At 42.3% G+C, this 26322-nt stretch overlaps 1 long non-coding RNA gene across 3 annotated transcripts; it reads right to left on the bottom strand.

Moving 5' to 3' along the window:
- On the bottom strand, positions 1-26187 carry LOC126533949 (uncharacterized). 3 transcript variants are annotated; one of them, XR_011895512.1, is made up of 10 exons: positions 25988-26187; positions 24233-24316; positions 20767-20832; positions 19208-19282; positions 12512-12553; positions 11993-12034; positions 11476-11517; positions 10439-10504; positions 5985-6164; positions 1-162 (listed from the first exon to the last, which is right to left on the bottom strand). It is a non-coding gene; the product is annotated as an uncharacterized lncRNA (long non-coding RNA). The 3 variants fall into 3 exon arrangements; XR_011895514.1 differs by having other exon boundaries at positions 20767-20835; XR_011895513.1 differs by lacking the exon at positions 11993-12034.
- Between the last annotated feature and the right edge of the window lie 135 nt (positions 26188-26322).

Genomic DNA, 26322 nt, shown 5'->3' on the forward strand with positions numbered 1-26322 from the left:
TCCCCTTGCATATGAGAATTTATTAATCAAACTGGCGTTTGCGAGAAATTCACATTTCCAGGCAGGTTAAGCATCGCAAAGATATACAATGCGCTGAAATCCATAATCAGGCATACGCGCCACAGATTCTCATGACCTTGCTCATGTCCCCCACTCTGACACCTGGAAAAAGAAGAACATCCGTTTAAACAAAAAAGAAAAGACACAGCATTAAAGCCATCAAATTGTGACCATGTACGTCTACACAGACTAAGAGTCAGTTATATTTATTTACAGCGACGAGCCTTTTTTGTGGATACCTCAAACTTTTAGATACGCCCAAAACTTGTTGGCATGATATATTCGGGAAAATAGAGCCAACAGAACACGAACTGAGAAGGCGCACAGCAACTGTGCTAATTTGAATACTTTATTTTCTTCTGGAAATAAGGGGCAAGCATATACGGGGCATGACAGCTAAAATGCACCGAGTCTTGTAAGCCAGGCAAGAGATGGTTCACTATGTTTGTGCTAGAAGAGCTTGGTTTGAAGTGCCACATTAATTCAAATCCCTCAGCTACTCAACAACGGCCGTGTATAGGTTTAACATTGGCCAAGACTTTTTGTCAGGCTGTAATCGAACCAATCAGTGTATATTAGAGTAATCATGAAGCTATCGCAACTACCTGACCAAATGTTGAAAATATGTGCACGTACTGAAGGTCAAAAGCGTGGTAGTTTGGGCGAGTTGGTATGTCATGTCTTTTTAGGCCTGTAGCGCCGCTCCAATCCTATTCATTACCCGTTCAAACTTCCTTTTTTCGTCGTTCTGAGCTGCGCTACAACATAAAAAAGGTCATATACATGTACCTTTGTCTAACCCTGTCTAATGTGCTTCAGCTTCACTGATTGTCAACCTTGACAGAGCGCAGTGGCTGTTCAATCATCTAGTACAAATATTTGCTTAAAACTGAGTATCTATTCATTTCTTCTAATTGTCAAGATGCAAATTAGGTTGGTAAAGATAACCGTAAACACGTCAAAATTAGTTGTTTGCTCAAAGGCACACATCAAGTGTTTACCAGGCAAATTCCGACAGTCCCTGAAATATGAAAATACCACTTGACTAAATAACTGCGGGTACAAGTGCATACCGAATAGCAGCTTCTTCAGACAGTGTCAGTCGGATATCAAGTTGTATTTTATTTTAATATACAGCAGGCCCTTCACGGCCCATGCAGGAGTGGTGCAGAAATGCAATAATAAAAAAAATCATGGTGACAAGTCAATACACTGAATGTGGTTAAAAAAAGAGTCGATGTTTTTGCAACACACAATATCGTTAGTTAACTTGTTCCACTGAGAAATGGCCGACGAAAAAAGGGAATGTTTGTGAACGTTAACACGACTTGGGGGAAGATAGATTGTTTTGGAATGATTTAGTCTGTTTGAGCCTTTTGGAGGATCTTGCAGGCAATGAGAACGTGCTATCTGGAAATGACCATAGTATAATTGATAGATGAATTTTAGTCGCGAAATTGCTCTTCTCTGCGAGAGGAATTTTAGGTTTGCCCTTGCTAGCAGACATGAGATACTGGACTGCCTTTTGTAATACGAATATACAAACCTAATTGCTAATTTTCGTACGCGTTGTATTTTATTTATAAGGCATTTTTGATGAGGGCTCCAGATTAGGCCTGCGTATTCTAGGCATGGTCTTATTAGTGTTTTGTACGCGTTTACTTTGAGGTGTGCTGGTGCCGCGCAATTTCCTTTCTAAAAAGGATAGTTTGCCTATGGCTTTTTGACACATGGTCGAAATTCGAGGCTCCCAGTTAAGGTTAGGCGTGAGTTTAATGCTTAGGCCTTTTAACTGGTAGCTTTTGTTGAGTGTTGACCTTCCGATCGAAGCCGGTTTTCTTATTTGTGAAAGACATGTAATCTGTTTTTGATGTGTGCAGTTTCATGCCCCAATTGTTGCACCAAGAGTAAATTGTTTGCAGTGAATTATGAAGTTCTATCTGGTCTTCTTGGTTGTGTACGACTGTGTACACGACACAGTCATCAGCAAACAGGCGCATCTTAATTGAGTTTTCAATGGGAAACTGGATGTCGTTAATGTACATCAAGAACAAAAGTGGTGCCAAAACTGATCCTTGAGGTACTCCGGAGTAGACACCGAGTGGTTGTGAAAGATGATTATCGATTTCAACGCTCTGTTTGCGATTGGTTAGAAAACTGTTGATCCAGGATATTATTTTATAACTAATACCAAAAGCCGACAATTTCGGGAGTAAGTCATGGTGCGGAACTACGTCCCCGGACTTGCTTTTATGGCAGCAAAATCGATATCTTGATCTAGAATAATGGACGGTAGCTTTTTAACAGATGAGCTATTTAGGTTTTAGTTCCGCCGTGGAACGTTACCAGAAAACTCACCCAGCTGTGCGCCGCCTAACAACGACCTGCGATAGCACCGAGCCACGTCATCACCTCGTACCCCATGCGCGTAGGGCGGAGTCGTGACGTCACAGTCGAGTAAAATCTTGGAACAGCCGGAGCGGCGACAAACCTCTCGCCTCCTCTACACCGTGCGTACGTGCTGCTGCCGTGGGAAGACCGAAGAAAGTCCGGACGCCCGAAGGAGAAGCGGCGCACCAGAAAGAGCATCATACTGCCAAGCGAGAAGCGATGCGTCGCCGCCGAGCTGATCCGAAACACCACGCCAATGCTGCGGCGGAGGAGAGGCGACACCGAGTCGAGGATCCCGAATTTCGGTCCAGGAAACTCGAGAGTCGGCGCCTGAACGCTCAATGTTGCCGAGAAAGCGATTCCGGCGTGCGACTGCTCGAGAACTTACATCTTCAAGCCCGGCGAGACAACGACTAAGCGAAACGTAGCATGACCCCGCGAAACCTAGAAAAAAATTTGTCAAGCCTACCATAACCGCGCAAAACTTAGAAACAACTTAGCCAAGTCTGTCAACAACTTAGCGAAACCTAGCATAACCAAGAAAAACCTACAAACTTAGGGAAGTAACGTAAAAGCTAGATGATCACAAGCTCCGCTGTTGACTCGAGCCTTACACCACTAGTGCAAGCTCCGCATGTTTTTTTTTTTTCTTTACATTTTAGACAGAGCACGTGTGCTCCTTTCGCTGGGGCATGGGCTCGTGAAAGATGAATAGCTCGCTTTCCCACATCGACTTTATGGTGGCGATGCTCAGCCACATGCACCAGTGAGCACTGACATGGTAGTTTCCACATTTCGTAAAATTCCTGTATTGGCGGGGAAAAGAAAGCAGGGATGGTGCTGAGCAACCTTGCTGAAAAAATACTTCTTTTGACTTTCTCAAATAAACGACCACCTAATTTACATTTTTAAAACTACACTTTCAAATAAAACGTTCATAATTACTCTTTCTACGGTGAAATTGCAGTTAGTGACTGAGTTTATTACAGATCAAGTATACCTTCACACCGATACGTTACGTTGTGTTATCGTCATCTAACCTATTATTCATACAGTGATTGGTGTGTCCTAAAAAGTATTACTTTATAGTGGGTAGTACTTAATGGGCCCTGAAACAACACTGAGGTTTAAAATTATTTACGTAGTGGCCTATGTTTACTCGTATAATATGCACATCTGCTATGAGCACCCCCCCCCCCCCCCCCCCGCCCTTGACTCTAGGAACACACAGTCCGCTCGTGTCCTATTGGCACTGTCGTTCTTTGATGATGACCAATTATAGCATTTACCACTGACAAGGCAGCACCCTGTGCTGGCCTATTCGCAGAAACTATGGTCCTGGTACTCTCTGAGCGATGCGCGCGTTCGTTTGAATTGTAGAAGGAATGTCAGAAGTTGCTTAGGAGCCCTTGATTGGTAAATAGTGCTTGGCACACAAAACGTACATTAGCAGCACTACTCATTCTGCCCAAACTGCAGAGCTAGTATTGTGCCGTTTCAAGCGACCTTTGCCCAATTTTCGTAGGCAGTGCTGATTTTTCAAAGCCTGTACGTCGTTCAAGAGGGGTCTAATGCCACTACGATCTTTCAGTGGAACGTGTATCTCTGTCTTTTACTAGCTTTTCAAGACATTCCGTATTCCCTTCCACGTGACTCGCTGTCCAATATGGAGAAAGAATGTAATAAAATGTTTAGCAGATGTATTTTGAAGACTCCACATATATACTAAGAAACAAACCGCAACAAAAATACGACCTTGAGGATTTGCGGTTGGCTCACACTGGAGATAACACAGCGCCCATAAACACCAAAACCGATATACGGACCGAATTTTATTTGTCAAATCATTGACGGCATTGGTCGATTCAGTGCGCAGCACTAAAGACCAGTTGTGATTTTTTATGTGTGGTTTTCTATTCAACATTCTACATGCGTTTTGAAACACATACAGGGTGTGCCAGCTAACGGTAGCCCAAAGTTAAAAATATGCGAATGCCACGTAGCTGGACAGAAGCAAAGTGATGTTATTTGCCGTCGCTTGGAGATACTCAAATAACCTTTTTTTTCATTTCGCCTAATTAGGTAATTACTCCTAATTATTTCATGGACTTCTCAAATATTATGATTAGATGGAAAGTGTCAATGAGAAACTTGTAGAGCGACACGAAATAACTAAGTGCCATTGCACTCTGGGAAGAAGGATAACCAGCGAAGCTGTGTATGTGGGCCCCTTGATTTTGAACTGCACCTCCGCCGCGAATCAGCCCGGCATCGCCCTATCTTCGGGATTCGGTCCACGTATGGGGAGTGCTTAATGCCTGTTTCACGTCAGCTGCAGGTCGGGCCGGTAGTGCACTACCTTCAGAATCGGCTCACGCATCGAGAATGCTTAACGCCTCCTTCTGCTTCGCCGCTGGTCGGCCCGGCATCGCACTATCTTGGGACAACGTATAGAGAGTGCTTAACGCCTGCTTCATCTCCGCCGCGGATCGGCCCAGCATTGCAGTATCCTCGCAATCGGCCAACGTATTGGGAGTTTTGTGTCCGTGCACGGACATGATCCTGGGGGAACTAGTCCTTAACAGCGTCGCTGTAATTCAATGTAAAATCGGTTGTCTATCTGTTTACTGAATAATTAATTAATTATTTAATTATTTAATTAACGCGGGAGCAGTGGAACGAGCGCCTTAACGCGGTAGCGTCGAGGGGAGCCTACGATCCAGCAGTGAAAGAAGACGACGACGCTGGTGTCAATCGTGATGATGATAGTTTTGTGTTAACACGCGGACACGATCCTTGAGGAACTAGTCTTTAACAGCTTCGCTGTACAGCTCCCGATACAGCTTTCTGCTGCTTAATAGGTGCCACATAAAAGTGTTTTTCCGAGCGTGAAAGAAGCCCGCAAATGCGCGATAAATTGCCGCGCGAGTGGCCGCTGGAGGCAATTTGCGTGTATTCGCGAGCTTCTTTCACGCTCGGAAAAACACTTTTATGTAGCGCGTATTGAGGAACAGAAGAAAGCTGTATCGGGAACATTTCTTGTCGATCTCCAATTTTCTAATTGACGCTTTTCATCTAATCAGAATATTTGAGGAGTTGAATAAGTCATTAGGAATAACTATCTAATTAGGCTGAATTTAAAAAAAAAACATTGTTTGAATATCCCCAAGCGACGGCATACAAGATTACAGTTGTTGTGTCCAGCTACGTGACATTAGCATATTTTTAAGCTCTTGCTAAAGTTAGCTGGGACACTCTGTATATACAAATAAGGCATCAGAAAGAAGTATTATCGAATGTTTTAAGCAACCTATTGCCTCAAGAAAGTCAGACGAAAAGCACACGCATAATGATTAAGCACGTTCCTTAAAAGGCATGCTAGTTGTACAGAAAGCTGAGTACGAGTACTGAGTTAGTTTCAAAGAGTTTCAAAATGGCAACGTTAGATTGACCTGTAATATTGCTAACACACTATATTGAAGTTGAGTATACACACCCACATTGCCCGCCACTGAAAAGAAGAGCTCGCTTACCCATACATCTGCGTGCACATGGTGCACATAACAGAAAACCGCTTCTTCTTAACGGGCAATTCGCAACATTGTGACGTTGGCATCTTCCAGTGTTCTCATCAAAAAACCACATCCACAATGTAGGAGGGCCTGGGCAGCTCCTTTCTGGTGGTTTATGTCGACATCTTAGGCTTAATATTCCTTCAACGGGAAGAAAAATTGTTGCAGCGTCATCTACTGTCCCGCAATCCGCTCAACGGAGCGCATCATGCGTTTTGGGGCGCTTTTCAAATAAATGGGATAAGCGTTAGAAGCGGAGAATTGTGTAACGAAAATGGAACATTGCACTCGGTTTCGAGCGATTCACGCTAGAAAAAAAAAAAGCTCGTGCGTGCTAGACTAACTTTTACACATGAACTTCTAATTGACTATAGTATTATCAGATATCCACATATTAGCTAAAATGTTTTCATTATTGCCTTGCACGCTAAAAAGCCTCAAGAGCACTTAAGAAGATCAGCGAACACCGCAAGAATCTGAGTACCCAAATAGAATCTGAGAGTAGGCAGCAGAAATCAGCACTACACTTTGCACGGAGCAAATATGAAAATAGTGTGCTTCTGCTCCTTCGGCTTCAACAGGGAATGTATCTGCTTTGAGACAAGGCGACGTACCCGGGGCCCATAGTGTTACATCCCACGTGTGCTGATATGACATTCACGCGTGGAACCTTATTTGAGTTAGTACAGTTAATACTCGCACGTAGTAAGATTCTCTTAAACCATTCATGTGCTCTACGTTATCATTCTTATCACAGCAGTTAGAATCAGCTGCCTGGTAAGCATAATTTAGCTTTAAGAGAAGGTTGATGCGTGTGCCCCTTTGCTAAACATCAATCTATAATTTTGAATTGATATTATCGTCAGCTTCCTTTGGCTTGCTCAGCTGTACAGTGAAACCTCGGTAAATAGAAATCGCCTGGACGGATCAACAGCCCCTGAATTCGTGGCTTTGTATATTGGTACTTCAACAATTATAATTATTCATTCGTAAAATTTTCGGAAATCTGTAAATCGATCGCAATAAACAAGTACTCCTTAATTTTTGTCAAGAAAAGGAGGGATATGAAATTTTTTGCGGCACCTTCCACCTGCCGAGATTGTCGTGCTTAAAACTGGTGGCAAGAAGCTCAAGCATTAAAAATATTTTCACATTTCTATGCGTCGCATGCACAGACATTGAATGTTACGCATCAAAGTCAATCACCGCACTGATGACCATAACAAGGGCAGCAGGAAGATCGGGCACATCCGTATGCACTTAGTGTTTGTTCCCTTCTCTATGCACTTACACAGATACCCGGTTATATCGAAATCACGTGCCACTCTGACTCAGTGTCCAATGTCATGCCAGATCATGGGCTTAGTGTTATGCGGGGTACCAGAGTGCTAGACAAGCCCGGCATAAACCTGGTGCGCGGCAAGGGTCTCTAACTTCTTCAATAATAAAAGGCATATACAGCATTTTATTTTTGTAAAAACCTCTATAAAAGTTATGTAACACAATAACACTGTTACGGCACTTCTTTTTCTATATTGCATGCATTAAGAAGTAGCCAGTCGATGTAGCATGCGCACAGAGCCAAGTTGAGACAGCGATAGGTCACATTAAAAGTGGCAGCCTAGTTCATGCGAACATAGGACTAAAACTATTTAATGCACTACAGTGGCTGAAGTCCTTCGGGTCATTCGGTTATTGGGCCTCTTACTTTACATTCTTGAAAAAAACTTCATAATCAATGGGCGAAAACACAGAAATTGGGCTGTACACTTATACTGGTTTAAGAAGCAGCCATATTTTTTCATTATGCTATGAAGACCAAGCAACATTACATTATAGTATGGCGTGCCGTCATCATCACCATTACGAAACTGTAACTACGCGATTCCGTAGGCAAATAGAGGCAGTTTTCTTTTTCTTCATAGTTCTCTGAAGAATGTAACATTAGAAAACTCTTTCCCAGCAATCCAGGAAGACGTCCTCTATGGTTTCAGGTTTTTTACATATAAAACACTGCGTTCCCCACCGTTTCAATATTCCTCTTTCTTCCATTCATGTTTTCGTCTCGAGTGTATTCGTTCGAAGTTTGAAGAACACTAATTTGGAGCCAGGGAATACAGTCATTGCTTTAACGCTTGCCTATAGATATTGAGCAGGTTCACCAAGATACAAGCGACAGTATACTGGAAGTGGCAAAACATGGTCAACAATGTCGTATCCTATTTCTGCTTGACTCCTGCTAAATATTCACATGAGAAACGTGATAGTGAAAAATTACATACATGCACTACTTATATTTATCTAACCAGACAAGAATACAAGATGCAAGGCAAGGTCCTAGGAAGTCCTACTTGAAAAATTGTAAATAAAAAGAGATACATTGAATCCCAGAGGAATATGAAATAGTTTGCAGTTTGTCTAAGAAAGAAACAAGACAAACCCTGGGTTCCATCATGAACTCTTCGACAAAATTTGGTAGGGATGCAACTTTGTCACACTGACTGCGAACACATTTTGAAGTTTCTGAACATTTCTTTGTGAACAGTGCACTACCTCTAGCGTGTACCATTAGCCTATGCAAGGACACATTGAGGTGCAGTCAGTTCATCAGGTCAGCAGATAGACGTAGTTTCGGTTAGTGTTTACACGTCCGGATCAGCGAGGGTAAATGCAATTCCATCCTTGAAATGAAACATGGACATCCATAAGATGCAAGATAATGTTGGGGGCACCAAATAGTATGCCACCAAGTGCTGTAGGACTAATTTTCTTATACGATTGCCACTTTAACTCCTAAAAACCTATCAAATGGGCATCCGGTAACTGATGCTCTAGGGGCTGTTACTGCCAATTTGTACAGCCGTTTCCTGTTTTGTGAACTCATCAACAGGCGCAGAACATTTATATTTACTCGATTCTCATTCGAGGACCATAGCATACGTGAGTGCTCAAGTACTGTGCTGTTTTCTTGTGCAAGCAATGCTATTACAGCGGCCCTGCTTTATATGTAGTACAGGCAGGCAGCTGTATCGAATAATGGACCCAAATCTTGTCCGCTTGGCGAAAGTTTAATACAATGTGCCAGATAAATTAAACATAATCTAAAGTAATCTAATAATAAAAAAATAATCAAATAATCAAATAATAAAATAATCTTAGTTCAACAGTGCGTACTAATCTACAAGTCCGTGTAGTCCCATATCGAGAGAAGCGTTAGTAGACAGCTGACCAGCTTTCGGTGCCAGGCCATAAACGAACGCTTACAACACGTCGAATCGGTGCTCGCCGCTTCTTGTGCGGACACCAAAAGCAGAAAAGAAAACGTTTATGTAAAATCGCCGATGCCAAATAATAACTATAAGGACAGTTTTGTTCGTTAAACTATTTTATTCCTGAGTTAAGAAGTAACGGCCACGTGTCAATGGACTAAAGTGCCATGTCACTGGTGGTCGAGAGAAATCTGGGTGTCTGCTCATGGCGCAGGCTAAAGTTGGTGACATTGCGCCTCAGTTACTCATTACTATTTTTTGTGCATTGCAGCGAGCAAAAGCGCAGAAATCTCCTGAGCTCAGTTATCGGTGCGCTACATCAGTGCCAGGCTTCATGAGGTCCGTTTAGAATGCATTCGAAAAGTTGTAGGGTTCGATTGTTTCATCTCGACTGCACAAGACTGCGGCAAATCGCAGTCGTTGGTCTCAGAACTCCTCCAGCCCTCCAACACTACAGCAGAACCGTCCCCACAACATGGGAACGGAAGTGACACTGACAGGAGAAGTGTGCTGAACGTACAGGAATTGAGCCCGCGCTGCTGCTCGCCAGTAATCTGTCGCAGACACCGGACGCCAAATAATAAAAACTATTTATGAAGGTAGTGTCAGCAATTCCGAGTTTTCGCTGAATAACACAGCAAATTGCGCAATCAACTGAAAAAAAAAAACGCGAGGAAAGAAAGTAATATTCAATGCCACATATGCTTGCACGAATGTAGTGGAGCAGCTCAGGCGCATTTGTTCCTAGCTATGGAATGAAGCAGAATGTTGTGACCGGAAAATATACTTTTATACGGAAGAGTAAGCTAATAGCCCCTGATAAAATCGAATCAAGCATTTAATATTCAAAGGAGCTGCGTCCTCAGTATCAGAAAAGCCATTGGTTTCACTTTCGATGGCATCGCAAGTCGCTGATTTTGGCATAGGGTAACCGATGAGAGTATGCTGTGTATCGGGGTAGCAGAAACACGTGCATTGGTTTCTTTAACACAAAGTGCGATTGTCAGTGTTACGAGGATAAACACCTGCAATAAATACGACAAATATTGACAATAACAAAAAAGTTGTTGAAGAGATGGATATTTGCAGAAACACAGTTCGAGAGTCGGAGTTGGCAGTTAGTGAGTTGAAGAAACGGACACTTACCTGGTTTCCTTCGCGGCTTCGGCAAGGTTGGGGGCCTAAATTCTTCGTTATTTCTTCCATGGCTTCCTAATTTATGTAGACACATGTTTGCATTAGGAAGACCAATCAAAGAGACAATCCCCTATCAGAAATAATTCTTAACTTCTCCATGTTGTCTATTTCTGGCCAGTTCCAAAATTCGCAGTACTCCACGTGCGCAGTTGTTGTTTTTATATAAAGACAACTTTAAAGTTGTCTTTAAAGGCTGGTTTTCCCTACTTAGAGATATAACAGAAGAAGTGGTGAATGCACATTCCATTTAGAAATCTGTTAACGTACTTGTTCTTATGGAAATATTCGCTGTTCGCAAAGTCGGTCTGTGCTCAAGTAGGAGATGGGCTTCAGACATACATGAATTGTTGAGTCTGTGTTTGTGCGGAGCTCTTCATTTTTTCGCCTTTATTTCTGTACGCGCATTTATGTATGACTTTGGACAAAAAAATAAGCACGTTGAAGATTTCTGCCAGGTAATACCTAACTTACCAGTGCATGCTACTGTTCTTGCAAAGTCTATTGTTGTTGGTGTGGATTGAGTACCCATCCATAAACGCCTAATTTGTAGAGATGAAGCCAACAACACCCGGTATCGCACCACTGCTTCGCAAAATTTGTGAACCTGCACCTTTTCTTTTCGGCCAAATACACGCGCCAACATAACATTCCAGGTGTCTTCCTTGTACAGGTTATCTCATTAGGTCAGTATTATATTCAAATTGACATGTAATAATTATTTGCTATCTCGTGGCATTACCAACGCACTTTATAAAGCAATGAGAAGTCGAAAATATGTTTCAAGATAGGTCCCTCTTCCTAACACTTATATTTATTGTCCCGTGCCCGGATATGCATACTTGCTATAGGTGATAAATGCTTGTACCACTTTGTCGCAAGAACAATGACGATTGGTGGTAGGGCCATTAGGACAACCTTCGATGCAGATAAGCATATCTGCGCTAAACAACTACATCATTTTCAAAGGCAGGCTTTCTAACGCTTACCATTTGTCCTCACTGGTTGGTCGCCGTCGGTGCCTTGACCCTCTGTTATGTGAGTGAAAAAGATATGTTTTATGTGCATTTTAATGCATGAATTACGCCCAAAAAGGATGGGGAGTGCCACTTGCGCTTTCTCGTACAAATGAATCTATATTTTTGGGAAGTTTCCGCAATATATAACATTCCAGGTGTCTTCCTTGTAGAGGCTTATCTCACTAGGTCTGTCATATATTCAAATTGAGATGTAATATTTATTTGCTATTTCGTGACATTACCAACACACTTTATGATCAATGAGAAGTCGAAAATATGTGTCAAGATAGGTCACCCTTCCTACACCTACATTTATCATACCGTGTCCAGATGTGCATACTTAGTATAGGCAATATATGCTTGCACTACTTTGTCGCAGTAACAATGATACTTGGTGGTAGGGCCACTAGGACAACCTTCGATGCAAATAAGCATATCTCCGCTAAACAATTACATTATTTACAAAGGCAGGCTTTCTAACGCTTACCATTTGTCCTCGCTGGTTTGCCACCGTTGGTGCCTTGCTCATCTGTTATTTGAGTGAAAAAGAGATGTTTTATGTGTATTTTATTACATAAATCACGCCCGAAAAGGATGGCGAATGCCATTTGTGCTTTCTTGTACAAATGAATCTATATTTTTGGGAAGGTTCCGCAATATATAACATTCCAGGTGTCTTACTTGTAGAGGCCTGTCTCATTAGGTCTGTCATATATTCAAATTGACATGTAATAATAATTTGTTATTTCGTCGCATTACCAACACACTTTATGAAGCAATGAAATGTCGAAAATATGTGTCAAGATAGGTCACCCTTCCTAACACTTACATTGATCATGCCGTATCCAGATATGGATACTTGGTATAGGCGATATATGCTTGCACTACTTTGTCGCAGTAACAATAACGATTGGGGGTAGGGCCAGCAGGACAACCTTCGATGCAGATAAGCATCTCTGCGCTAAATAATTACATTATTTTCAAAGGCAGTTTTTCTAACGCTTACCATTTGTCCTCGCTGGTTTGTCACCGTTGGTGCCTTTATCATCTGTTATTTGAGTGAAAAAGAGATGTTTTATGTGCATTTTAATGCATAAATTACGCCCAAGAAGGATGGGGAATGCCATTTGTGCTTTCTTGTACAAATGAATCTACATGTTTTGGGAATTTTCCGCAATAACACCGTAAACTCACCGTAGACGTAAAAAGAGGCACCACACAAGCGAACACAGTAGCGCCTTTTGTCATAGTACTACACTGTGTGGATGCTTCCAATGCATTTTTTCGGGGAGAACAGACGCCGAACTTGAATAACAATTTGTGGCAATCATTCGCGATTTCAAAACTTTAACGTAATTTTGAAATATTGGTTTTCAGTGAAATAGAAACCAGAATGTTAGAATAGTTTCTTTTTCAAAGTAGAAGCCAACATTCATCTCCGCAACAGTGACTTCTTTTTCTGCATACTTGCCTGGTTTCCTAAATACGAAAGTGCGTATTGTGTTTCGAATTATCTTTGCAGCACTACGGTGTTCACGAAATAGTTGCGTTTCATTGTCTATGGTAGTCAAAAGCAAGCAAATGCTGCCCCTCTAACTGGCTCGAGGGGAATTATAGAAGGGCGTTGTTAGCAGCTTTTGTATTCCACGATACTGCAAATCATCGATATTGTTTGAAATTATATGTATATCCTCAATGTACTCTCAAACCGCACGCACGAACTTCGAAATCTGCCACATTGGCGAACGAGCTCTGAACAACGTGCGGAAACGAGAGAGTGCCCAATAAATATGCATCCTTTCGGCCACGGGATACGAGTTCTTGATAGCCACTCTAGGGGCTCACGCCATTGCTCAGGATTACAATCTTCGGGCTATGCCACAGGGTTTAAGAGCGCCAGTTGAGCCACAAGGAGGTGTCCCGAAAAGAGAGACATCCTGAACCACTACATACGATACAGGAGGGGCTAGCCACCCCCGTGCCCTAAACTGACCTGAGAAGAGGCGCTGATGTTCCGGAAACTATAGAACACACATTCCAGCACGGAATAATGCTGCACGCCATGTACCCTATGGGCAACAGTCACAACTGCACTTCTTGCTCGGCGCTGAATGCCCTCTTCCACATGATATATGAGTGTGGTTGCAATCTATACATACCACCAATTAGCTTGAGCCCTCAGGATCAGCATCGTCTGGTGAACAAGTACTAGCTATAGGCTTAGGGCCACAGCATCCTGGACTATGGATGCTGCCTTCCTCGAAAGTTTCTGCCGCTGGCTCAATTTCATCAATAATGTTAATTCTTAAACTTCCTCCGCAAAACGAAAGCACTCGCAAGCAAAAAATACAGACATATTCTTGCTACTTGTGGATACGGGATTCCCTACCAGTGCCGAATATGCCTAAAACTTTCGCGTTATTTATCAACTATGTAGACCACCATGCGAATCAGTTAATCGTACCAGGAAAACTTTTCTCAAAAATGTATACCAGGTATTAAAAGGCCATCAATATAATTTATATTATTTGGTGCTCTCTACCATATGAAACTTGCCCAAAATCGTCCTGTGACGGATATTTGACCTTACGAGCGACGTCTTAGGAGAAACCATATGCATCATTTTGGAAGATGGTTCTGTTTGGTTATCAGCACAGCTGGGGGCATGAGCGCTGATCTTTGTTTATCGGCGTCCTCCTACTGCAGTGTGATGCTCTCAGTTAAGCTACGGATCCGTGGCGGTATGCGATGCAGCCGCGTAGGACGCAGTGGCTGACGTAGTTTACTTGACAAACAAAGTATTCCTTATGGCACGTAAAATTGCATATAAAGACCAAATGGACGATATTGCGGGCCGCGTAAGGAAGCCTAACTTTGGATAGTGTAGTATTTGTGCTCTTAATACAAGTAGACGCGTCGAGATAGGCTTGCAAAAATAGTTCCTAATCCTGAAAATGACAAAAAAAAAGGAAAAGGAAAAACATGACAATATTGCTTAGCGGAAGAGACAGACGATTGAGAACGCACCGCTCGTTGGTATAACGTCCGAGATTGAGCGCAACTCCCGGTTGCCAGCGGCTAAGGAATAATCTCGGGGGCGAGCTCATGGGATTGTGTCACACACGTTAATCATCAGCTGCACGCGATGTCTGCTTATGTGCTTTTTGAAATCTGATACTAAGAAACTTGTCTAAACATTCACCAACCATGTAGCGTTGCGAAGATTGCTTCAGTAGTACATTTTAGGTTACTTATTTATTACTTATTTAGTCGAAGCAAAATTTCGTTTTAGTTGACCTTAGGATCTTGTTCCCTCGTATCTGGTTTCTTAATGTGACGAATAGAAGAATCGTTCACAATTTTCTTTCTGTTATATGTTGTTCTACGTCACTTTGCGTATAAGCTACAATGAATGTTTCATTGAACAGCGGTACCAGTTCAGTCGGGAATCTGAAGTGACCTATGTCGGCGTGACAGAGTAGTAGTAAAAACTTTATTCAGAAATTAAGTGGGAGAAGAGGGGTGAAAGAGCGGTGGGTGGCTCCCTTAGTCTAGGAGTCCACTAGCCTTGGCCACCCACTGGACTTCCTGGAGGAGTGTCGTCTGCAGCCCCCAGGTCCGGGCTGGCGAGCTGTACCTCCCATTGTTCCGCTAATGATCGTTGTTTGTTTGTGTTTGGCTGAACAGCTAACTCTGGCGGCATTCTTTCACACGTCCACGAAATGTGAGAGAGGGTTGGTTTACCGCCTCACCACGGGCATCTAGCTCGATATTGTGTAGGGTAGAGCGCGTGAAGTTTTAGGAAGTGCTGATAAACAACACTCTATATTTTTCTGAGCTTTGTGGCCTCTTCTCCAGTTAAGAATTTGCGCCGGGAGGCGTATTTTCGGCGTACATTGGTGTTCCAACATTTCACGTGGTGTCTCCGCATTGGCAAGGCGTGTGACCGGGACTGCACTGCTCGGTTGCAAAGATCACGAGCTCGAGCATCAACCCGTTCGTTGCCTACGGGCCCTGAGTGTCCTGCGCACCATATGACAGTGTGATAGTGTTGCAAGTTACAACCTAGCAACCTAAGGGTAGTAGAAGGTAAACGGCCTGTCATAAATAAGCGACGTGCCTCTTGCGAGTCAATTACTATGGTTGAAAAGTGGCCTCTCCTCTCCTGATGGTATTGCTGTAGTCTCCGCAAATGTTATACAAGACGTGGTTGAAGATGCGGTCACGAGGGGCTGCTGTTTTTTGTCTACTGCTGTATAACGTGATTTTGCATATGTAGCAGCATCTACATGTATTACATGTGGTTTAACTGGTGGCGTATCCGTTTGACCCTGGCCAAACGACGAACTTGGTGGATATCGTTATGAGTATGCTGGAGAAGCGGTCTGGTGGATATGTGCTTAGGACACTCTTTAGTCATGTCATCCATAGTGTCTCCTGTATTTAGAGGAAGTGGGACTCCTATGTGGGCTAAGATTGTTCTGTCTGCAGTGGTAGTCCTGAGGTGGTCTCCCTGCGAGACCAGTACCGCAGTTTGGAGCTCCGCAAAAGTGTTATGTGGGCCCAAGGACGAAGCCTCTCAGTCGGAATTTGTATAGACAGTCCTAAGGCAGCTTTATACGCACTGCAAATGATAGCTTATACTTGCTATTCTTCAGAAAACTCAGGTTGTGGTAGGGAAGCCCACATAATATTCGACCAAGGACGAAAGCTTGGCCTAGCCGTAGGGTGTCTCTCTCTGTCAGTCCGTCATGGTGATACGTTATGCGGCATATCATCCTAGAGGCTTGTTTAGTTGTGGTGCGTAAACTTTTGATTGCGTGTGTAGCTTTACCATTGCTCTGCATCCAAAAACCCAGAATTCGGACTTGGGTTACTTCAGCAAAGGGGTGACCATCCAGGCTGAGATTTATTTGTCCGTTTGTTTTATAGCGAGGATTGTGAACTCCCATAATGTTTGATATTTCTAAGGCGCAGCTAAGTCCGCTGTTCCTAGGGAAACTAGAGACTATGTCGGACGCCTCCTGAAGTGTTTTCTCTTTCCGTGCAAGAGAGCCATACGTAGCCCAAAGGGTTATATCGTCCAGATATAAGGTGTAGCCTAAGTGCGGGACTTCCTCTAGGGCATGAGCGAGTCTACGCATAGCTATGTTTAATAGGAGTGGTGATAATGTTGCTCCTTGAGGGGTTCCTTTGATAGTCTTGTCTATAGGAACTGACCGGGTCTGTCCAATGCCTATTCTGGCTGTTCGGTTAGTGAGGAAGTACTTGACATATGCAAATATTCGCTCACCCAATCCTAGGACACTGCATTCGTGGAGTATATGGGGAAAACACAAATTCTGTGAATTACTATAGGCTATTGCGAATAGTATGCGTTAGGTTCAATCCGCTTCCGACGCACCTTTAATTTTTAAATTCTTGGCTGAAGGTATGTGAGACACCCTGTATACATAGTGCCACACACTCAGTGACCTAAGTTGGCCCAACGATTTCTTTTCTACCCTGTTCCCAATGCAGAGGAGCCCGATATCTTATGGATTTGACGACGGACTATCCAGTGACCCAGGTAGGCGGGAAAACAGTTAGATCAAACATACATAGATACAAACACAGATAGGAACATACAAAAATACAAACATAGTTATATAGTACGCCCCCGCAAAGTGTGTGAAGTACCCTAACAGAGCAAAAGCTCGCTTAGGAAATTCTTGAAAGTGTCAACTACTCGTAATTTGCTATGTTTCCCACTATCCAGAGAAAAACTGTACGGCACCAAAAGCTCCCATTTGTAAAGCGAGCGCAATTCATGGCGTAATTTGAACATTTAAAGCCACATTGTTACCTTTGAAAATTGTCACTAAATCCACATTTCGAGCCCAGCTTTTTAAGCATTTCACGGGGTACCTAGTAGCTTCCACTTAAAGCATCTCCGTCCTCGCGCTGCCGTCACTTTTGCTAAGTAGCGCCAACCTTTGATGTGCGCTACTACTCTGATTCCTGACTGATACCAGTTCCGCTTGCGCAATTTCCACTTCTGGTGTTTCCGTTCCCGGTTGTTTCGGTTCCTGAATTATCACTTGTTCCATGCTCGTATCTCTGTGCAGCAGCGACTTCACTTCCTGGTAAAACCAGAAGCTGTGACTACGCAAGTTCTGCTTGACACCGAAAGCTGCGAAGATGAGAGAAGAGAGGGCGCGAAAGAGGAGGGTACGTTGCAGGGACTTAACCTGGTCGGCGAAAACGCGTATGGAGGGGGTTTAGTTCTACTGAAGTGCTAGTTGAGCTATACAAGGTACGCAGTTTACAAGGTACACAGTCTTACTTTCACATTTAGTGAAAGTAAGACGCACATTAAGAGCTAGGTGGACTTAAAGTTCAAAGTATGAGAATCAGAACAGGTATTGCAGTAAATTACGTATACTAGTGCTGCATGCCCTTATAAGCACGACTTACAAAGGACACAGGGATCTCGGGAGAGCCTCAACTGACACCGAGACTAAATGTAGGTAAAATAGTCGCAACCCTCGGCATAGTGCAAACGCGCAATTAGTAGTCTGAGTGCCAAATGAAGCTTTCATAAAAATGTTCTTTCGCGTTACAAATCTTTATTCTTTCAATATACAACGCATCCGCGGTTTCTTCTTGAAATAATGAAGACACATCGTTTATGTTCTGTTCGCAAAGGATCTCGCTATGGGTGATGGGCGGGCTACGTAGAAACTGTGGTAGTTACGGCCATATGCAGCAAACTACGTATGAAGGGCTTCCAAACTTTGTAATTATGTTTAGGATTGGCACAACATTTACCCGCTGTGGCGGAAAATAATCACCGCCACCGAGTTGAAATTTGAAGAAAATGGGGCAATTAGTATTAGGGAAGTGCTTGTGATGTTAATTACCTGTGGTTAGTAACGGGCACATTAAAAAAAAATTTCAGCAAGTGCTCGAAATCGGTATACGACAGTTATGTACTTTGTTTTCTAACTGTGCCGAGATAAATAAGCGACACAAGCTTAAAATTTGTGGAATTGAATTCTATTCCATGTGTAATCTTAGGCAACACCTTAAAGTTTATCTCATTTATGTATGAGATTTCCAACTATTTACTTACCCTCGTTAGCCTCCCTTTTTGATTGTCTAACGTTAGGCCGGTGATAGTTTTCCCCTTCTTCTAGATGAATAATCGAGGAACCTGGTATTTCTTTTATATTTCGTGTAAATAAAGGCTCGCTGCCGCTAATGTGTAACTTACATTCAAAGTGTGTATTGTGGTAAGAACGCTTTCTGTAAAACACTTATTCAAGCACTCGAGAGTGCAGTAAACGTATATGTGTAGTAAATATCAAATTTACATAATTCTACTAGAACACCACAAAGAGCCACCGGGATCAAATTTAACTTTAGAATGGGGCAGGAGATATCCTTGACATGCTAACCAAGATATGTTTGGTTTGCTGAAGTGCACCTCTTGCAAGAACTCCTGAAACGTACTCTTAAGTGATATTGGTTGGCGAAAACTTAAACGACCGTCATGTTCAGGCAACGTTTTAAAGCGTAAGACTGACGTATAGGCAACTGAAGTTCCTAATAAAATTGCTCTATAAAAAAAGTTTCCCTTCGAACTGGGCTCTTACTCTGGAAAGTCGTAAGATATCTTGTCTTTTTTTTTTTTTTTACATTCACATTTTTGGGTACTTACCGTTCGATTTTTTTGGCTTCCTCACACGTCTACGCCGTCTTGGTTCCTCGTCTTCATAGTCATCATCGTCATCATCTCATTGAGAATAAATAAAACGGAGATTATATATGGCTCTTCTCATAGAAAAATTGTCGTAAGAATGATCAGCCCAAAATAAAACCTTTCATTAGAAGTCAACGATATTCCCTCAACAAGTACGATCATGAACAAGCATAGGAGGCTAAACCGGGAGAAATATTTTTCGTTGCAGCTAGTTCTTTTTTTGCGGGCCAATAAAATAGTTTCAAAAGGTAGGAAGCCGTATGCTAAGAACAAAGTGTTTTATTGAAGATTGAAAGCTTTTGCTCAAGAAACAGAAAACCAATGGGCAAAAAACACATCATAAATTAATCTTTCAGTGTAGGCTACAAAACATTGCCTCACGAGGTCAAACAAACATGAATCATAAATAGCCAAAAAGCTAATCAAATATTTCTTTGGTGGTTCAGAACTTTGTTTCAATAAGTTTCAATAACAGACGCACTGCTAAGAATTTCTCGCGAGAGAAAAAAGAAGAATAAAACTGAAGGCAATATTCGTAACATATCGTTTCTGTTGTCTTTCTTGAGTTATTTTTCTGTCTAACGCAGAAATTGTCTGCTTATTATTTTCCACTTTTTTTGCGCAGAACAATATTAGATGGTTTACTTCATTAGAAGGAAGGCTATTGCTCAAGGTCAACTCCAGTGCCACCTATTTACATACGTATAAAAGGTCGACACGATTTCATAGATCACCCGCGTAAGAAATTTGAATGCAATTTGTTGCAATGGACATTGTGATTTTAATTTAGCGCATGCAATTTAACGCCTACAATTGGTATGTTTGAAAAATGAACCCAAAAGTTTACAAAGCCGTAACGCTGGATCAAAAATGAATATATTGCTCATGGTTATATTGCACTCAGTTTTACACAGACGATATTACATAGACAAAATACTAATTGACGATACTAAAGATACGAACAAATTTCATTTCGCTGACAATATTCATGGTACTTTTTCTCACTTTATCATACGGTGATCAATTGTGCTCCTACGAAATAAGTGCTGTCTATGAATACAAACATAAAAAGAATTTTTAAATCACGTATTCTTTAACAAAATATATACAAATTTCTATTTCATTATTACTTTATTTCACATGATATATTAGAGTGCAGTCATCGAATGTGGAACTAAGAATATCAAAGTTTTCTTACCCTCGTAAACTTTTTTTTACAATAGAGCCACAACCACATTACGGTAGTCCACCGACACGGTTTACCTATATTTAATCCTCCTATTGACACCAGCAGTGAATAATCTGTGTGACTGGCTAAATCGGCTAGCTCTCCCCCAGCCAAATAATGCAAAAACCTTGTCTGTGTAGAGGTGATGGACTTCCTGCATATCCACACTTTATTACGTACATCCTAACAAGATAAGTATTTAGGTCAGATAAAATCAGGTAAACAGCAAGTTCTATTTTCTCACTTGAAGCACCAGAAAGCCTTTTAATTTTATTCTGCAAGTTCTTACCATAAACCTTTCTTGGCTTAGACCTGCGCCTCCGTCTTCTCCGAGTCTCCCCGTCATCTTCATCATCTACTTAGTGTAAAGAAGACGCACATTCAAGCATGGCGTTTGCTAATGAAGTACAATATTTAATATAAACAAGAATCACAAACAGACAAATGACAATTTCATTGTTCTTGCAAGACTTCAGGCAAAATCTCAATAAGCTTAAAAGGCTTGAAGGAGAAATAAAATCTTTCATCGCTGCTGCTATATTATCACTCGGGAAGCACAACTTCAGCGCAGAAAAATTTCAAGGGTGCTCAAGCTTCGTCTTGTGATCGTGATAGCATTCAAAGAAAGTCGAACGCGATAGCATTCAAAGATCCCCGACTGCACCTCACGCTTCTCAGCAAATGCAGCTTGCGTAGTAGTAATGTTTTCCTGGAAACACTGGCGGCGAATGGTATGCACGAAGGCGAGCTTTCTGGTTCGTTTTTTTTTGTTTCTCCTGCCCCCTCACTCCCACGCCGCGCGCCGCCGCTGCCGCGGATGTACGGAGGCGAGCGCCATCTGGATTGTGTTGCAAGAAACTGAGCGGGGCGCACCGTTCCTGCTAAGCCCTCAAACGGCAGCTGGAAAAGCGGTCTGTGTTTGTGTTTCCGCGTAACAGAATTATGGTTTCGCGTATATTCAAACTACAGTCCGACCGTATCGTGCCTGTTGGTTGCGTAGGTCGTACGTTCGGTTGCGTACGTTCTCATACAGCCATTGCCGCCGGTGCTGACGCCGACACCGACGCCGGATTTTCGGTGACGCGGGGCGCTTAGCGCTAACGCGTTTAAAGATATGCACCGATACACATATATTTCCCTGGTGAGGGAAGATTGTTGCTTACGAAGTCCAAATAATAATATCCCTAAAGATGAACTACAATGAAACTTGAAGTTAGCCTGAGTCGTTATAAATGAGTGGTACACAATACCCAAGAAATCTAGGGTAAGCTGCAGACGCAGTGTCTACTTTTTATAAGCTTCTTCAACATAGCGTCTGCTCAGACCACGTGTGCAGCTGGTGGTAATTGAATATGACCTAAGTTTTATCGCGTTGCCTCAAATATCGGTCAGCGCGCCACGGGCAGGACAGCCCTGTGTGGAGCCCGTTATTGCACGTCATGCCGAGTAGCCATGCGTTATGAAGCAATGGTTACATCCGGAGAGTGGTAACTTTCTTTCTCAATAAAAAATAATTTACTTCTGCACCGCTCTCGTGAGGCGTCCACTCATATCAGACGTAAAATTTCGCACAGGAGGATGCTCCATATCTACGGTATCAATACCTGTTATTTTTATGCTGCGGGAATTTTCTTGCATTGGATGTTTAGAACGTAATTGCTGCGTATAAAATCTGCGATTGCGCCCGACTACGTGACTGGATGGGAACAACAAGAAAGTTCCGCTGTGCCACCTGCATAATCGGGCTAAATGTACATTAATTAAACGCTAATTGAGGTAACTGGCGGCAGTTATATTTATCATCATGGCCCTTTTTCAAATGTATAAACACTATGTGACTTATTTTATTTATTGAGCCATACTGTGAGCCCTTCACGGGATTTTACAGGAGTGGATTCAATATACAAAGCAGAGAAGTGCATTAGTGCATTTTGATTATGCAAAAAAGACTCAAGAATATGAAGCGTCACTGCTGATATGAAACACATTCACAACAATATTATTAGAGAGCACACTCTTGAAGCATTATATCAGACCTGGCGCGGTTGCTTAGTGGCTATGGTGTTGGGCTGTTGAGCACGAGGTCGCGGGATTGAATACCGGCCGCGGCGGCTGCATTGCGGTGGGGACGAAATGCGAAAACATCAGTTGTACGTAGATTTAGGTGCACGTTAAAGGGCACCAGCTGGTCCAAATTCCTGGAGATCCCCACTACGACGTGCCTCATAATCAGATCGTGGTTCTGCCGTGTAAAGCCCCATATTTAAGAAAAGACCTATTGATATTATAACGTAAATACAGAACTTCAGGATGTAGCCCATCAGGGTAGAAAAAGGCAAGCTAGTGCTTCTAAGAAGGCACTAGCGAATTTTATTTTGACAACTGAATCACATAAAGAATTCCACTGTTAAATCACTCTGGGAAAAAGACTAGACTTCTGGGACAATTTCATGTAACATTCCGGTATAAGCACGTGCCGCAAGGTTTCTGATTAACTAGTCATCATCATACATCATTACCAGCCTGGTTACGCCCACTGCAGGGCAAAGACCTCTGCCATACTTCTCCAACTACCCGGTCATGTACTAAATCTGGCCATGTTCTTCCTGCAAACTCCTTAATCTCATCCGCCCACCTAACTTTCTACCACGCCCTCCTGCGCTTCCCTTCCCTTGGAATCCAGTCCGTAACCCTTAAGGACCATCGGTCATCTTCCCTCCTCATTACATGTCCTGCCAACGCTAATTCGTTTTTCTTGATTTTTTTTTAATGCGAGGATAAATGCCTCAGGGCATACAAGGGTATGTGATGGGGGTGAATAAGGATGATTAAATGAATGAAAAAAGATTTGCTGACTTAATGAAGCCCAAGAGGGATCGATAATGCGGTCCCTGCGTCCAAGCAGTGTAATGGCTCAGATTATGCGGCGAGAGTCCCGCTGCTGCGAGGTGCCGGAGCCTCGTCGGTTTCAGTGCAGGGCAAACCCACAGCAGGTGGTGGATGTCGGCTCAACTAAGACGTCATTAACTCGCGTTTGTTCCCTCACCCAATCTGCTATTTTCTTATCCCTTAACATTACACCCATCATTCTTCGTTCCATAGCTCGTTGCGTCGTCCTCAATTTAAGTAGAACCCTTTTCGTAAGCCTTCATGTTTCTGCCCCGTACGTAAGTACTGGTAAGACACAGCTGTTGTACACTTTTCTCTTGAGGGATAATGGCAACCTGCTGTTCATGATCTGAGAATGCCTGCCAAACGCACCCCAGCCCATTCTTATTCTTCTGATTATTTCAGTCTCATGATCCGGATCCGCGGTCGCAACCTGCCCTTAGTAGATGTATTCCTTTACCACTTCCTGTGCCTCGCTACCTATCGTAAACTGCGGTTCTCTTCCGAGACTGTTGAACAGTACTTTAAGTTTTCTGCAGATTAAGCTTTAGACCCACGCTTCTGCTTTGCCTTTCCAGGTCAGTGAGCATGCATTGCAATTGGTCCCCTGAGTTACTAGGCAAGGCAATATTATCAGCGAATTGATGAAGTAAATTAATGTAAAATTATTTTCTTTAATGAAGGGATGCCTCCATTTTTTTTTTGTGGAAATGACGTCCATCTGGGAAGCTATTCAGTCGCTATGACAGATTTCGATTACTTTTGTAGGTTTCTTTCTTTTATTTCCAGCAGGAAATAAAGCGAGAAAGCCACATACCACACCCATTAGCGGTACACTATGATCGATGCTGGTCATAAGCACTCACCGTTCGTTACTTTTGGCTTTTACCGAGATGAATGCTCTTCATCTGAGGATCCACCTTGACGCTTGTCACCTGATTCGTCATCCTCTGTATTGAATACAGCAAGAACAGGTGTTTGGTTAAACCCGCTTCATTATTTAACACTGGCTAAACGGACGGATTTGTTCTTAGTGCTTCCAATTGACTTCGTTAGTAGCGCACCCTTGAAATATAGAGGGTGGGAACAGTGACAAGGCAATAAAATAAAATGCAATATTTTTCTCATGGCACTTGCACATTATGAATTAGCAGACGTTTTGAGAGTCATGCTTGGTTTAATGGTCAGAAGGAGGCCACCAGTCTCCTTACATTCTTCTTCACAAACAATTAGTCAATCTCGTGTGTTCCAACTAGACTTTCAACAATTACTAATTTCCAGAGCACACATTGTACAACTTAGAATATCCTCTTGTCCCAGTACCACCTGAGCCACTTTCCTCTCTAACACCTCCAGGCCATCACGGTACTATATTTAAAAAAAATCAAGTGAAACTTATTTTTCTCACGTGTACTCCTTTATTTGTTGAATAGTGACTTTCAAAGTTCTCTCCGCTTGAATTGTTGTGTGGACGCTCTTATATCGCTGTAGAAATCTACTTTTCTAAATTTTTGTTAAAGCTTGTCCGGGTCGCAAAATTTATCGGTGGAAAATGTAGCTGAGTCTCCGTGCGCTTCTTTTTCATTCCTTTTTACATCATACATCATCGTCGCAGCTGTGGTTCAAAGGAATGAAAATGCATTATACTAAGCCGGCGCCATTCTGCATAATGTTCTATTTGTTCGAATTTCTTTCTCTCAATTTTCGATTCCCACGCAACATGAATTTCTCAGTAGCGGTGGAAAAAATTAAGGAAAGTACGCGTATGCGCTAAAACAGTTATTGCAGTCACAACGCTGGCTCTTACGGTGGCAAAAGTGTCTTCGAAATGATAGTAACCACACTTGAATGAAATTTATTGCGTGTTGAGATGGAAACTGAAATTCTAGCAACTAAGCCTAATTTTGACTTATTGCCATATAATTTTAGAGACGCTCTAAATTAGGTAATCTTCAGAAAAATCCGAGCACCAAGTTTAGAAATTCGTCAGTCTGTACTAAAAATAACGACGACCGTTTTGTAAACTGCATCTGTTAGAGCATCTGAAGCGAACAAAGATGACAACTGAATTTTCAGCATACGAGAAATCCCTACAGTGCCTATGGGAGTTTATCTAAAGTTGTACTCATAAATTATTGATATTTTCCAGAGGAGTGTGCAGGTGTACAATACGTAATTTTCTTAATTCGCTTTAGAATTCGCTTTAATTCGCTTTCATAATTCGCTTTAGAAAACCTAATAGGTTGATTTAAAGAACTGTGATATCGTGATATCGGACACATCTCGCCAAAACCTGGCAGTTGATTCATTTCAACTCACCAATATTCTAGAATTTTTTATCAGGAAAGAAGCCCCATCAGATTGCTTTCATTAGTGACTAGGTTTTCATGATTCGTTGTCAATAAAGGTTATGAAGCTTGACACAGTGGTTGCCGAGAAAAGCAATTTCTACGTCCCCACATATTGATATAAGAACACCCATGCGAAAGCTTCCTCTTAAACACGATGGACATCTCATTCAATTAATACATATATGTTAAAATACGAGGTTTGATAGATTATATTGGGTAAAACCGATATATGCGCATCACAAATTAGTGCTAAAGCATATTAGCACTTACCGTCCGCTGTAATCATGCATACCAGAAACCAGCCCACGGCAATATACAGTAAGATTCTCATTGTAGGCATATTTGCTTTACAGGGTATACAGTCACAAGCTGAGCAATTCCTCCTTTTATTGCGCCTTTATGGCAAGATGTTCTTCATAGAATTTCACTGGCCACACTTTTGACCCCGAACAGCTTGTCCGTGCGGTATGTGTGGGCTCTTCGCTAGCATAGCGGAACAAAAGCAATGTGCGTATATGGAGGCTTCATGAAGCAGGTGCGAGTGTCAGTCGTTCTGAAAGTAACAGAGAACACAGCAGTGCATTTATTGTTAGGAGAGGAAAATT

The sequence above is a fragment of the Dermacentor andersoni genome, chromosome 7, assembly GCF_023375885.2.
Source record: "Dermacentor andersoni chromosome 7, qqDerAnde1_hic_scaffold, whole genome shotgun sequence".
Lineage (NCBI taxonomy): Eukaryota > Metazoa > Arthropoda > Arachnida > Ixodida > Ixodidae > Dermacentor > Dermacentor andersoni.